This window comes from Primulina tabacum, chromosome 10 (genome assembly GCF_025594145.1).
Source record: "Primulina tabacum isolate GXHZ01 chromosome 10, ASM2559414v2, whole genome shotgun sequence".
NCBI lineage: Eukaryota > Viridiplantae > Streptophyta > Magnoliopsida > Lamiales > Gesneriaceae > Primulina > Primulina tabacum.
Genome location: NC_134559.1, coordinates 16,088,267 through 16,101,555, shown reverse-complemented (window position 1 = coordinate 16,101,555; position 13,289 = coordinate 16,088,267). Strand labels below are relative to the sequence as shown.

General features: G+C 43.6%; 15 non-coding genes and 1 pseudogene across 15 annotated transcripts; all 16 read right to left on the bottom strand.

Annotated features, from left to right (window-relative positions):
* Window positions 1–317: 317 nt before the first annotated feature.
* LOC142515439 (5S ribosomal RNA) lies at window positions 318–436 on the bottom strand. The gene has a single exon (XR_012811285.1). It is a non-coding gene; the product is annotated as a 5S ribosomal RNA (ribosomal RNA).
* Window positions 437–1,801: 1,365 nt separating this feature from the next.
* Window positions 1,802–1,920, bottom strand: LOC142508429 (5S ribosomal RNA). The gene has a single exon (XR_012806641.1). It is a non-coding gene; the product is annotated as a 5S ribosomal RNA (ribosomal RNA).
* Window positions 1,921–2,603: 683 nt separating this feature from the next.
* Window positions 2,604–2,722, bottom strand: LOC142506384 (5S ribosomal RNA). The gene has a single exon (XR_012804678.1). It is a non-coding gene; the product is annotated as a 5S ribosomal RNA (ribosomal RNA).
* Window positions 2,723–3,405: 683 nt separating this feature from the next.
* Window positions 3,406–3,523, bottom strand: LOC142509510 (5S ribosomal RNA). Its single transcript, XR_012807681.1, has one exon. It is a non-coding gene; the product is annotated as a 5S ribosomal RNA (ribosomal RNA).
* A 635-nt stretch (window positions 3,524–4,158) lies between these two features.
* On the bottom strand, window positions 4,159–4,277 carry LOC142513329 (5S ribosomal RNA). The gene has a single exon (XR_012809281.1). It is a non-coding gene; the product is annotated as a 5S ribosomal RNA (ribosomal RNA).
* Window positions 4,278–4,955: 678 nt separating this feature from the next.
* Window positions 4,956–5,073, bottom strand: LOC142506617 (5S ribosomal RNA). Its single transcript, XR_012804904.1, has one exon. It is a non-coding gene; the product is annotated as a 5S ribosomal RNA (ribosomal RNA).
* Window positions 5,074–5,755: 682 nt separating this feature from the next.
* On the bottom strand, window positions 5,756–5,874 carry LOC142513702 (5S ribosomal RNA). Its single transcript, XR_012809633.1, has one exon. It is a non-coding gene; the product is annotated as a 5S ribosomal RNA (ribosomal RNA).
* Window positions 5,875–6,549: 675 nt separating this feature from the next.
* LOC142516990 (5S ribosomal RNA) lies at window positions 6,550–6,668 on the bottom strand. Its single transcript, XR_012812755.1, has one exon. It is a non-coding gene; the product is annotated as a 5S ribosomal RNA (ribosomal RNA).
* Window positions 6,669–7,350: 682 nt separating this feature from the next.
* On the bottom strand, window positions 7,351–7,469 carry LOC142513328 (5S ribosomal RNA). The gene has a single exon (XR_012809280.1). It is a non-coding gene; the product is annotated as a 5S ribosomal RNA (ribosomal RNA).
* Window positions 7,470–8,147: 678 nt separating this feature from the next.
* LOC142507044 (5S ribosomal RNA) lies at window positions 8,148–8,265 on the bottom strand. Its single transcript, XR_012805311.1, has one exon. It is a non-coding gene; the product is annotated as a 5S ribosomal RNA (ribosomal RNA).
* A 684-nt stretch (window positions 8,266–8,949) lies between these two features.
* On the bottom strand, window positions 8,950–9,068 carry LOC142512932 (5S ribosomal RNA). The gene has a single exon (XR_012808906.1). It is a non-coding gene; the product is annotated as a 5S ribosomal RNA (ribosomal RNA).
* Window positions 9,069–9,751: 683 nt separating this feature from the next.
* On the bottom strand, window positions 9,752–9,869 carry LOC142506763 (5S ribosomal RNA). The gene has a single exon (XR_012805043.1). It is a non-coding gene; the product is annotated as a 5S ribosomal RNA (ribosomal RNA).
* A 684-nt stretch (window positions 9,870–10,553) lies between these two features.
* Window positions 10,554–10,672, bottom strand: LOC142510283 (5S ribosomal RNA). The gene has a single exon (XR_012808406.1). It is a non-coding gene; the product is annotated as a 5S ribosomal RNA (ribosomal RNA).
* A 680-nt stretch (window positions 10,673–11,352) lies between these two features.
* LOC142513959 (5S ribosomal RNA) lies at window positions 11,353–11,471 on the bottom strand. The gene has a single exon (XR_012809878.1). It is a non-coding gene; the product is annotated as a 5S ribosomal RNA (ribosomal RNA).
* Window positions 11,472–12,153: 682 nt separating this feature from the next.
* On the bottom strand, window positions 12,154–12,272 carry LOC142511339 (5S ribosomal RNA; annotated as a pseudogene).
* Window positions 12,273–12,954: 682 nt separating this feature from the next.
* On the bottom strand, window positions 12,955–13,073 carry LOC142510022 (5S ribosomal RNA). Its single transcript, XR_012808163.1, has one exon. It is a non-coding gene; the product is annotated as a 5S ribosomal RNA (ribosomal RNA).
* Between the last annotated feature and the right edge of the window lie 216 nt (window positions 13,074–13,289).

Sequence of the window (13,289 nt, the reverse complement as noted above, 5' to 3'; positions counted from 1 at the left end):
ATAAAATGGAACCGGAATCGAATTTCTAACTTCCTAAGCTGATTTCTCGAAGAAACGAAAGCTTAACAGAAGCGGAAAATCGCAAATTAGAGGGTCTTAGAGAAGGAATTCGGCTAAAATCTCGTCAGCTCATTGCGGAGTAATGAATCTCGTTCGTCTGCCCGTTTACAATCAAATTAGGCTCTAATTTTGTCCAAATCCTGCAGTGCCCGAGCTACGTTGATTTCACATGTCTTATCTGGTCGTGATCGAGATTCAGATGATTTGAACCAAAAATCGTCTGTCAACAAGTATTCAAAAATAGAAAAACACGAAAAAGGGTGCAACACGAGAACTTCCTAGGAGGTCACCCATCTTAGTGCTGCTCTCGTCCAAGCACGCTTAACTTCGGAGTTCTGATGGGATCCGGTGCAGTAGTGCTGGTATGATCGCACCCGACATTGAGTGGGATTTTTATTCTTATATCCCTCGAGTATGTGTGGAGCAGGCGGCGATGGACAACACGCGGCACTGCTCTCGCTCAATCAGAACCATGAAGTTAAGTTCGAAATAATTGTTTTTAATGAGTTAACCGTCTCCGCAGTAATCTGCGTCATACTCTTCCGCACAGAACCGGCTCACGACAATAAAAATTGCTAAATGTTCCCAGAAAATAGAAAAAAAATAAGAAGAAGAAAATAGCGAATGTAAAGTTATTATTATGCCTGAGATACGATAAAATGGAACAGGAATCGAATTTCGAACTTCCTAAGCGGATTTCTCGAGGAAACGGAAGCTTAACAGATGCGGAAAATCGCAAATTAGAGGGTATTAGAGAAGGAATTCGGCTAAAATCTCGCCAGCTCATTGCGGAGTAATGAGTCTCGTTCGTTTGCCCGTTTACAATCAAATTAGGCTACAATTTTGTCAAAATCCGGCAGTTCCCGAGCTACGTTGATTTCACATGTCTTATCTGGTCTCGATCGAGATTCAGATGATTTGAGCCGAAAATCGTCTGTCAACAAGTAATCAAAAAAGAAAAACACGAAAAGGGATGCAACACGAGGACTTCCCAAGGGGTCACTCACCCTAGTACTGCTCTCGCCCAAGCACGCTTAGTGCTAGTATGATCGCACCCGACATTGAGTGGGATGTTTATTCTTACATCCCTCTAGTACGCGTGGAGCGGGCGGTGATGGACAACACGCGGCATTGCTCTCGCCCAATCAGAACCATGAAGTTAAACGTTCTGGAGCGATGGCAGAGATAGGATGGGTGACCTCCGTGGGCAATCCTCGTGTCGCGACCGTTTACGTAAATTATGGCTAAAACAGTCGAAATAATTGTTTTTAATGAGTTAACCGTATCCGGAATAATCTGCGTCATACCCTTCCGCACAGAACCGGCTCACGACAACAAAAATCGCTAAATGTTCCCATAAAACAAAAAAAAAATTAAGAATAAGAAAATAACGAATGTAAAGATATTATTATGCGTGGGTATACGGTAAAATGGAACCGGAATCCAATTTCGGACTTCCTAAGAAGATTTCTCGAGGAAACGGAATCTTAAAAGAAACGGAAAATCGCAAATTAGAGGGTCTTATAGAAAGCATTCGGCTAAAATCTTGCCAGCTCATTGCGGAGTAATGAGTCTCGTTCGTTTGCCCGTTTACAATCAAATTATCCTACAATTTTGCCCAAATCCGGCAGTGCCCAAGCTACGTTTAATTCACATGTCTTATCTGGTCCGATCGAGATTCAGATGATTTGAGCCAAAAATCGTCTGTCAACAAGTAATCAAAAATAGAAAAACACGAAAAGAGGTGCAACACGAGGACTTCCCAGTAGGTCACCCATCCTAGTACTACTATCGCCCAAGCACACTTAACTTCGGAGTTCAGATGGGATCCAGTGCATTAGTGCTGATATGATCGGACACGACATTGAGTGGGATGTTTATTCTTATATCCCTCGAGTAATTGTGGAGCGGGCGGCGATGGACAACACGCGGCAATGCTCTCGCCCAATCAGAACCATGAAGTTAAGCGTTTTGGAGCGATGGCAGAGCTAGGATGGGTGAACTCCCTGGGCAGTCCTCGTGTCGCGACCGTTTACGTAAATTATGGCTAAAACAGTCGAAATAATTGTTTTTAATGAGTTAACCGTCTCTGGAGTAATCTGCGTCATACCCTTCCGCACAGAACCGGCTCACAACAACAAAAATCGCTAAATGTTCCCAGAAAATAAAAAAAATTAAGAATAAAAAAATAGCGAATGTAAAACTATTATTATGCGTGGGTATACGGTAAAATGTAACCGGAATCGAATTTCAGACTTTCTATAATGATTTCTCGAGGAAACGAAAGTTTAAAAGAAACGGAAAAATGCAAATTAGAGGGTCTTAGAGAAAGCATTCGGCTAAAATCTTGCCAGCTCATTGCGGAGCAATGAGTCTCGTTCGTTTGCCCGTTTACAATCAAATTAACCTACAATTTTGCCCAAATCCGGCAGTGCCCGAGCTACGTTTATTTCCCATGTCTTATCTGGTCACGATCGAGATTCAGATGATTTGAGCGGAAAATCTTCTGTCAACAAGTAATAAAAAATAGAAAAACACGAAAAGGGGTGCAACACAAGGACTTCCTAGGGGGTCACCAAACCGAGTACTGCTCTCGTCCAAGCACGCTTAACTTCGGAGTTCTGATGAGATCCGGTGCATTAGTGCTGGTATGATCGCACCCGACATTGAGTGGGATGTTTATTCTTATATCCCTCGAGTACGTGTAGAGCGGGCGGCGATGGACAACACGCGGCACTACTCTCGCCCAATTAGAACCATGAAGTTAAGCGTTCTGGCCCGATGGCAGAGCTAGGATGGGTGACCTCCCTTGGAAGTCCTCGTGTCGCGACCATTTACATAAAGTATGGATAAAACTGTCGAAATAATTGTTTTTAATGAATTAACTGTCTCCAGAGTAATCTGCATCATACCCTTCCGCACAGAACCGGTTCACGACAACAAAAATCGCTAAATATTCCCTGAAAATAGAAAAAAAATAAGAAGAAGAAAAATAGCGAATGTAAAGCTATTTTTACGCCTGGCATACGATAAAATGGAACCGGAATCGAATTTCGGACTTACTAAGCGGATTTTTCGAGGAAACGGAAGCTTAAAAGAAGCGAAAATTGCAAATTAGAGAGTCTTAGACAAGGAATTCGGCTAAAATCTCGCCAGCTCATTGCGGAGCAATGAGTCTCGTTCGTTTGCCCATTTACAATCAATTTAACATACAATTTTGTCCAAATCCGGCAGTGCCCGAGCTACGTTGATTTCACACGTCATATCTGGTCCCGATCGAGATTCAGATGATTTGAGCCGAAATTCTTATGTCAACAAGTAATCAAAAATAGAAAAACACGAAAAGGGGTGCAACACGAAGACTTCCCAGGGGTCAACCATCCTATTACTGCTCTCGCCCAAGCGCGCTTAACTTCGGAGTTCTGATGGGATCCGGTGCATTAGTGCTGGTATGATCTCACCCGACATTGCGTGGGATGTTTATTCTTATATCCCTCGAGTACGTGTAGAGCGGTCCGCGATGGACAACACGCGGCAGAGCTAGGATGGGTGACCTCCCTGGGAAGTCTTCGTGTCGCGACCGTTTACGTAAATTATTCATAAAGCAGTTGAAATAATAGTTTTTAATGAGTTAACCATCTCCGGAGTAATCTGCGTCATACCCTTCCGCACAGATTTGGCTCACGACAACAAAATTCGCTAAATGTTCCAAGAAAATAGTAAAAAAAAAATAAAAAGAAGAAAATAGCGAATGTAAAGCTATTATTATGCCTGGGATACGATAAAATAGAACCGGAATCGAATTTCGGACTTTCTAAACGGATTTCTCGAAGAAACAGAAGCTTAACAGAAGCGGAAAAACGCAAATTAGAGAATCTTAGAGAAGTAATTCGGCAAAAATCTCGTCAGCTCGTTGCGGTGTAATGAGTCTCGTTCGTTTGCCCGTTTACAATCAAATTCGCCTACAATTTCGTCCAAATCCGGCAGTACCCGAGCTACGTTGATTTCACATGTCTTATCTGATCCCGATCGATATTCAGATGATTTGAGCCGAAAATCGTCTGTCAACAAGTAATGAAAAATAGAAAAACACGAAAAGGGGTGCAACACAGGGACTTCCCAGGGGGTCACCCATCCTAGTACTGCTCTCGCCCAAGCACGCTTAACTTCGGAGTTCGGATGGGATCCGGTGCATTAGTGCTCGTATGATCGCACCCGACATTGAGTTGGATGTTTATTCTTATATCCCTCGAGTACGTGTGGAGCGGACGACGATGGACAACACGGGCACTGCTCTCGCCCAATCAGAACCATGAAGTTAAGCGTTCTGGCGCGATGGCAAAGCTAGGATGGGTGACCTCCCTTGGAAGTCCTCGTGTCGCGACCGTTTACGTAAATTATGGATAAAACAATCGAAATAATTGTTTTAATGATTTAACCGTCTCCGGAGTAATCTGCGTCATACCCTTCCGCACAGAACCGGTTCACGACAAAAAAATCGCTAAATGTTCCCAGAAAATAGAAAAAAATAAGAAGAATAAAATAGCGAATGTAAAGCTATTGTTATGCCTGGGATACGATAAAATGGAACCTGAATCGAATTTCGAACTTCCTAAGCGGATTTCTCGAGGAAACGAAAGCTTAACAGAAGCGGAAAATAGAAAATTAGAGGGACATAGAGAAGGAATTCGGCTAAAATCTCGCCACCTCGTTGCGGAGTAATGAGTCTCGTTCGTTTGCCCGTTTACAATCAAATTAGGCTACAATTTTGTCCAAATCCGGCAGTGCCCGAGCTACGTTGATTTCACATGTCTTATCTGGTCCCGATCGAGATTCAGTTGATTTGAGCCGAAAGATGTCTGTCAACAAGTAATCAAAAATAAAAAACACGAAAAGGGGTGCAACACGAGGACTTCCCAGGGGGTCATTCATCCTAGTACTGCTCTCGCCCAAGCACTCTTAACTTCGGAGTTCTGATGGGATCGGTGCATTAGTGCTGGTATGATCGCACCCGACATTGAGTGGGATGTTTATTCTTATATCCCTCGAGTACGTTTGGAGCGGGCAGCGATGGACAACACGCGGCACTGCTCTCGCCCAATCAGAACCATGAAGTTAAGCGTTCTGGCGCGATGGCAGATCTAGGATGGGTGACCTCCCTGGGCATTCCTTGTGTCGCTACCGTTTACGTAAAGTATGGCTAAAACAGTCGAAATAATTTTTATTAATGAACTAACCGTCTCCGGAGTAATCTCCGTCATACCCTTCCGCACAGAACTGGCTCACGACAACAAAAATCGCTAAATATTCACAAAAAATAGAAAAAAAAAAGAAAAAGAAAATAGCGAATGTTAAGCTATTATTATGCCTATGATACGATAAAATGGAACCAGAATCGAATTTCGGATTTTCTAAACGGATTTCTCGAGGAAACGGAAGCTTAACAGAAGCGGAGAATCACAAATTAGAGGGTCTTTGAGAAGGAATTCGGCTAAAATCTCGCCACCTCGTTGCGGAATAATGAGTCTTGTTCGTTTGCCCGTTTACAATCAAATTAGCCGACAATTTTCTCCAAATCATACAGTGCCCGAGCTACGTTGATTTCACATGTCTTATCTGGTCCCGATCGACATTCAGATGATTTGATCCTAAATTCGTCTGTGAACAAGTAATCAAAAATAGAAAAACACGAAAAGGGGTGCAACACGAGGACTTCCCAGGGGGTCACCAATCCTAGTACTGCTCTCGCCCAAGCACGCTTAACTTCGGAGTTCTGATGGGATCCAGTGCATTAGTGCCGGTATGATCGCACCCGACATTGAGTGGGATTTTTATTCTTATATCTCTCGAGTACGTGTAGAGCGGGCGGCGATGGACAACACGGGCACTGCTCTCGCCCAATCAAAACCATGAAGTTAAGCGTTCTGGCGCGATGGCAGAGCTAGGATGGGTGACCTCCCTGGGAAGTCCTCATGTCAAGACCGTAAATTATGGCTAAAACAGTCGAAATTATTGTTTTTAATGAGTTAACCGTCTCCAGAGTAATCTGTGTCATACCCTTTCGCATAGAACCGGCACACGACAAAAAAAATCGCTAAATGTTCCCAGAAAATAAAAAAAAAAATAAGAAGAAGAAAATAGCGAATGTAAAGCTATTATTATGCCTGAGATACGATAAAATGGAACCGAAATCGAATTTCGAACTTCCTAACCGGATTTCTCGCGGAAAATGAAAGCTTAACAGAATCGGAAAATCGCAAATTAGAGGGTCTTAGAGAAGGAATTCGGCTCAAATCTCGCCACCTCGTTGCGGAGTAATGAGTCTCGTTCGTTTACCCGTTTACAATCAAATCAGGCTACAATTTTGTCCAAATTCGGCAGTGCCCGAGCTACGTTGATTTCACGTCTTATCTGGTCCCGATCCAAATTCAGATAATTTGAGCCAAAAATCGTCTGTCAACAACTAATCAAAAATGGAAAACACGAAAAATGGTGCAACACGAGGACTTCTCAGGGGGTCACCCATCTTAATACTGGTCTCGCCCAAGCACGCTTAACTTCGGAGTTCTGATGGAATCCGGTGCATTAGTGCTGGTATGATCGCTCCCAACATTGAGTGATGTTTATTCTTATATCCCTCGAGTACGTGTGGAGCGGTCGACGATGGAAAACACGCGGCACTGCTCTCGCCCAATCAGAACCATGAAGTTAAACGTTCTAGCGCGATGGCAGAGCTAGGATGGGTGACCACCTTGGGAAGTTCTCGTGTCGCGATCGTTTACGTAAATTATGGTTAAAACAGTCGAAATAATTGTTTTTAATGAACTAACCGTTTCCGGAGTAATCTCTGTCATACCCTTCCGCACAGAACCGGCTCACGAAAACAAAAATCGCTTAATGTTTCCAAAAAATAGAAAAAAAAATAAGAAGAAGAAAATAGCGAATGTAAAGCTATTATTATGCCTGGGATACGATAAAATGGAACCGGAATCGAATTTCGGACTTCCTAAACGGATTTCTCGAAGAAACAGAAGCTTAACAGAAGCGGAAAATCGCAAATTAGAGGGTCTTAGAGAAGTAATTCGGCAAAAATCTCGTCAGCTCGTTGCGGTGTAATGAGTCTCGTTCGTTTGCCCGTTTACAATAAAATTCGCCTACAATTTTGTCCAAATCCGGCAGTACCCGAGCTACGTTGATTTTACATGTCTTATCTGATCCTGATCGATATTCAGATGATTTGAGCCGAAAATCGTCTGTCAACAAGTAATCAAAAATAGAAAAACACGAAAAGGGGTGCAACACAGGGACTTCCCAGGGGGTCACCCATCCTAGTACTGCTCTCGCCCAAGCACGCTTAACTTCGGAGTTCGGATGGGATCCGGTGCATTAGTGCTCGTATGATCGCACCCGACATTGAGTTGGATGTTTATTCTTATATCCCTCGAGTACGTGTGGAGCGGACGACGATGGACAACACGGGCACTACTCTCGCCCAATCAGAACCATGAAGTTAAGCGTTCTGGCGCGATGGCAAAGCTAGGATGGGTGACCTCCCTTGGAAGTCCTCGTGTCGCGACCGTTTACGTAAATTATGGATAAAACAATCGAAATAATTGTTTTAATGATTTAACCGTCTCCGGAGTAATCTGCGTCATACCCTTCCGCACAGAACCGGTTCACGACAAAAAAATCGCTAAATGTTCCCAGAAAATAGAAAAAAATAAGAAGAATAAAATAGCGAATGTAAAGCTATTGTTATGCCTGGGATACGATAAAATGGAACCTGAATCGAATTTCGAACTTCCTAAGCGGATTTCTCGAGGAAACGAAAGCTTAACAGAAGCGGAAAATAGAAAATTAGAGGGTCTTAGAGAAGGAATTCGGCTAAAATCTCGCCACCTCGTTGCGGAGTAATGAGTCTCGTTCGTTTGCCCGTTTACAATCAAATTAGGCTACAATTTTGTCCAAATCCGGCAGTGCCCGAGCTACGTTGATTTCACATGTCTTATCTGGTCCCGATCGAGATTCAGTTGATTTGAGCCGAAAATTGTCTGTCAACAAGTAATCAAAAATGAAAAACACGAAAAGGGGTGCAACACGAGGACTTCCCAGGGGGTCATTCATCCTAGTACTGCTCTCGCCCAAGCACTCTTAACTTCGAAGTTCTGATGGGATCGGTGCATTAGTGCTGGTATGATCGCACCCGACATTGAGTGGGATGTTTATTCTTATATCCCTCGAGTACGTGTGGAGCGGGCAGCGATGGACAACACGCGGCACTGCTCTCGCCCAATCAGAACCATGAAGTTAAGCGTTCTGGCGCGATGGCAGAGCTAGGATGGGTGACCTTATTGGGAAGTCCTCGTGTCGCGATCGTTTACGTAAATTATGGCAAAAACAGTTGAAATAATTTTTTTTTATGAACTAACTGTTTCCGGAGTAATCTCCGTCATACCCTTCCGCACAGAACCGGCTCATGACAACAAAAATCGCTAAATGTTCCCATAAAAGAGAGAAAAAAATAAGAAGAAGAAAATAGCGAATGTAAAGCTATTATTATGCCTGGGATACGATAAAATGAAGGCGGAATCGAATTTCGAACTTCCTAAGCGGATTTCTCGAGGAAATGGAATCTTAACAGAAGCTGAAAATCGTAAATTAGAGGGTCTTAGAGAAGGAATTCGGCTAAAATCTCGTCACCTCGTTGCGGAGTAATGAGTCTCGTTCGTTTGCCCGTTTACAATCAAATTAGGCTGCAATTTTGTCCAAATCCGACAGTGCTCGAGCTACGTTTATTTCACATGTCCTATCTAGTCCCGATCGACATTCAGATGATTTGAGCCGAAAATCGTGTGTCAACAAGTAATCAAAAATAGAAAAACATGAAAAGGGGTGCAACACGAGGACTTCCCAGGGGGTCACCCATCCTAGTACTGGTCTCGCCCAAACACGCTTAACTTCGGAGTTCTGATGGGATCCGGTGCATTTGTGCTGGTATGATCGCACCCGACATTGAGTGGGATGTTTAATCTTATATCGCTCGAGTAGCTGTGGAGCGGGCGGCGATGGACAACACGCGGCACTGCTCTCGCCCAATCAGAACCACGAAGTTAAGCGTTCTGGCGCGATGGCAGAGCGAGGATGGGTGACCTCCCTGGGCAGTCCTCGTGTCGCGACCGTTTACGTAAATTATGGCTAAAACAGTAGAAATAATTGTTTTTAATGATTTAACCGTCTCCAGAGTAATCTGCCTCATTCCTTTCCGCACAGAACCGGCTCACGACAAAAAAAATCGCTAAATGTTCCCAAAAATAGAAAAAAAAATTAGAAGAAGAAAATAGCGAATGTAAAGCTATTGTTATGCCTGGGATACGATAAAATGGAACTTGAATCGAATTCCGGACTTCCTAAGCGGATTTTTCGAGGAAACAGAAGCTCAAGAGAAGCTGAAAATCGCAAATTAGAGGGTCTTAGAGAAGGAATTCGGCTAAAATCTCACCACCTCGTTGCGGAGTAATGTGTCTCGTTCGTTTGCCCGTTTACAATCAAATTAGCCTACAATTTTGTCCAAATCCGACAGTGCCCGTGCTACGTTGATTTCACATGTCTTATCTGGTCCCGATCGAGATTCAGATGATTTGAGCCGAAAATCGTCTGTCAACAAGTAATCAAAAATAGAAAAACACGAAAAGGGGTGCAACACGAGGACTTCCCAGGGGGTCACCCATCCTAGTACTTGTCTCGTCCAAGCACGCTTAACTTCGGAGTCAGATGGGATCCGGTGCATTAGTGCTGGTATGATCCCACTCAACATTGAGTGGGATGTTTATTCTTATATCTCTCGAGTAAGTGTGGCGAGGGCGGCGATGGACAACACGCGGCACTGCTCTCACCAAATCAGAACCATGAAGTTAAACGTTCTGGCCCGATGGCAGAGCTAGGATGGGTGACCTCCCTGGGAAGTCCTCGTGTCGTGACCGTTTACGTAAATTATAGCTAAAAAATTTGAAATAATTGTTTTTAATCAGTTAATCGTCTCCGGAGTAATCTGCGTCATACCCTTCCGCACAGAACCGGTTCACGACAACAAAAATCGATAAATGTTCCCAGAAAATAGAAAAAAAAATAAGAAGAAGAAAATAGCGAATGCAAAGCTATTATTATGCCTGTGATACGATAAAATGGAACCAGAATAGAATTTCGGACTTCCTAAACATATTTCTCAAGGAAACGGAAGCTTAACAGAAGCGGAAAATCGCAAATTAGAGGGTCTTAAGGAAGGAATTCGGCTAAAATCTCTTTAACTCATTGCGGAGTAATGAGTCTCGTTCGTTTGCCCATTTACAATCAAATTAGCCTACAATTTTGTCCAAATCCGGCAGTGCCCGAGCTACGTTGATTTCACATGTCTTATCTGGTCCCGATCGAGATTAAGGTGATTTGAGCCAAAAATCGTCTGTCAACAAGTAATAAAAAATAGAAAAACACGAAAAAGGGTGCAACACGAGGACTTCCCAGGGGGTCACCCATCCTAGTACTGCTTTCGCCCAAGCACGCTTAGCTTCGGAGTTCGGATGGGATCCGGTGCATTAGTGCTGGTATGATCGCACCCGACATCGAGTGGGATGTTTTTTCTTATATCCCTTGAGTACGTGTGGCGCCGACGGCGATGGACAACACGCGGCACTGGTCTCGCCCAATCAGAACCATGAAGTTAAGCGTTCTGGCGCGATGGTAGAGCTAGGATGAGTGACCTCCCTGGGAAGTCCTCGTGTCGCGACCGTTAACGTAAATTATAGCTAAAAAGTCGAAATATTTTTTTTAATGAGTTAACCGTCTCCGGAGTAATTTGCGTCATACCCTTCCGCACAGATCGGCTCACGAAAAAAAAATCGCTAAATGTTCCCAGAAAATAGAAAAAAAAGAAGAAGAAAATAGCGAATGTAAAGCTATTATTATGCCTGGGATACGATAAAATGGAACCGAAATCAAATTTCAGATTTCCTAAACGGATTTCTCGAGGAAACGGGAGCTTAACAGAAGCGGAAAATCGCAAATTAGAGGGTCTTAGAGAAGAAATTCTACTAAAATCTCGCCAGCTCATTGCGGAGTAATGAGTCTCATTCGTTTGCCCGTTTACAATCAAATTAGGCTAAAATTTTGTCCAAATCCGGCATTGGCCGAGCTACGTTGATTTCACATGTCTTATCTGGTCCCGATCGAGATTCGGATGATTTGAGCCGAAAATCGTCTGTCAACAAGTAATCAATCAAAAATAGAAAAACACGAAAAAGGGTGCAACACGAGGACTTCCCAGGGGGTCACCCATTCTAGTACTGGTCTCGCCCAAGCACGCTTAACTTCGAAGTTCTGATGGGATCCGGTACATTAGTGCTGGTATGATCGCACCCGGCAATGAGTGGGATGTTTATTCTTATATCCCTCGAGTACGTGTGGCGCGGGCGGCGATGGACAACATGCGGCACTGCTCTCGCCCAATCAGAACCATGAAGTTAAGCGTTCGAGCGCGATGGTAGAGCTAGGATGGGTGACCTCCCTGAGAAGTCCTCGTGTCGCGACCGTTTACAGAAATTATGGCTAAAACAGTCGAAATAATTGTTTTAATGAGTTAACCGTCCCCGGAGTAATCTGTGTCAAACCCTTACGCACAGAACCAGCTCATGACAACAAAAATTGCTAAATATTTCCATAAAATAGAAAAAAAATAAGAAGAAGAAAATAGCGAATTTAAAGCTATTATTATGCCTGAGATATGATAAAATGGAACATGAATCGAATTTCGAACTTCCTAAGCGGATTTCTCGAGGAAACGGAAGCTTAACAGAAGCGGAAAATCGCAAATTAGTGGGTCTTAGAGAATGAATTCTGCTAAAATCTCGCTAGCTCATTGCGGTGTAATGAGTCTCGTTCGTTTGCCCATTTACAATCAAATTAGCCTACAATTTTGTCAAAATCCGGCAGTGCCCGAGCTACGTTGATTTCACATGTCTTATCTCGTACCGATCGAGATTCAGATGATTTGAGCTGAAAATCGTCTGTCAACAAGTAAACAAAAATAGAAAAACACGAAAACGGGAGCAACACGAGGATTTCCCAGGGGTCCACCCATCCTAGTACTGCTCTCGTCCAAGCACGCTTAACTTCAGAGTTCTGATGGGTTCCGGTGCATTAGTGATGGTATGATCGCATCCGACATAAGTGGGATGTTTTTTCTTATATCCCTCGAGTACGTGTGGAGCGGGCGGCGATGGAGAACACGGGCACTGCTCTCGCCCAATCAAAACCACGAAGTTAAGCATTCTGGCGCGATGGAGCGGGCTCGGATGGGTGACCTCCTTGAGAAGTCCTCGTGTCGCGACCGTTTACGGAAATTATGGCTAAAACAGTCGAAATAATTGTTTTAATGAGTTAACCGTCTCCGGAGTAATCTGCGTCATACCCTTCCGCACAGAACCGGCTCATGACAACAAAAACTGCTAAATGTTTCCATAAAATAGAAAAAAAAATAAGAAGAAGAAAATAGCGAATGTAAAGCTATTATTATGCCTGAGATACGATAAAATGGAACATGAATTGAATTTCGAACTTCCTAAGCGGATTTCTCGAGGAAACGGAAGCTTAACAGAAGCGGAAAATCGCAAATTAAAGGGTTTTAGAGAATGAATTCTGCTAAAATCTCGCCAGCTCATTGCGGAGTAACGAGTCTCGTTCGTTTGCCCGTTTACAATCAAATTAGCCTACAATTTTGTCCAAATCCGGTATTGCCCGAGCTACGTTGATTTCACATGTCTTATCTCGTACCGATCGAGATTCAGATGATTTGAGCTGAAAATCATCTGTCAACAAGTAAACAAAAATAAAAAAACAGGAAAATGGGAGCAACACGAGGATTTCCCAGGGGGTCACCCATCCTAGTACTGCTCTCGTCCAAGCACGCTTAACTTCAGTGTTCTGATGGGATCCAGTGCATTAGTGATGGTATGATCGCATCCGACATTAAGTGGGATGTTTATTCTTATATCCCTGGAGTAAGTGTGGAGCAGGCGGCGATGGACAACACGCGGCACTGCTTTCGCCCAATCAGAACCATGAAATTAAGCGTTCTGGCGCGATGGCAGAGCTAGGATGGGTGACCTCCCTGGGAAGTCCTCGTGTCGCGACCGTTTAGGTAAATTAGGGATAAAACAGTCGAAATAATTGTTTTTAAT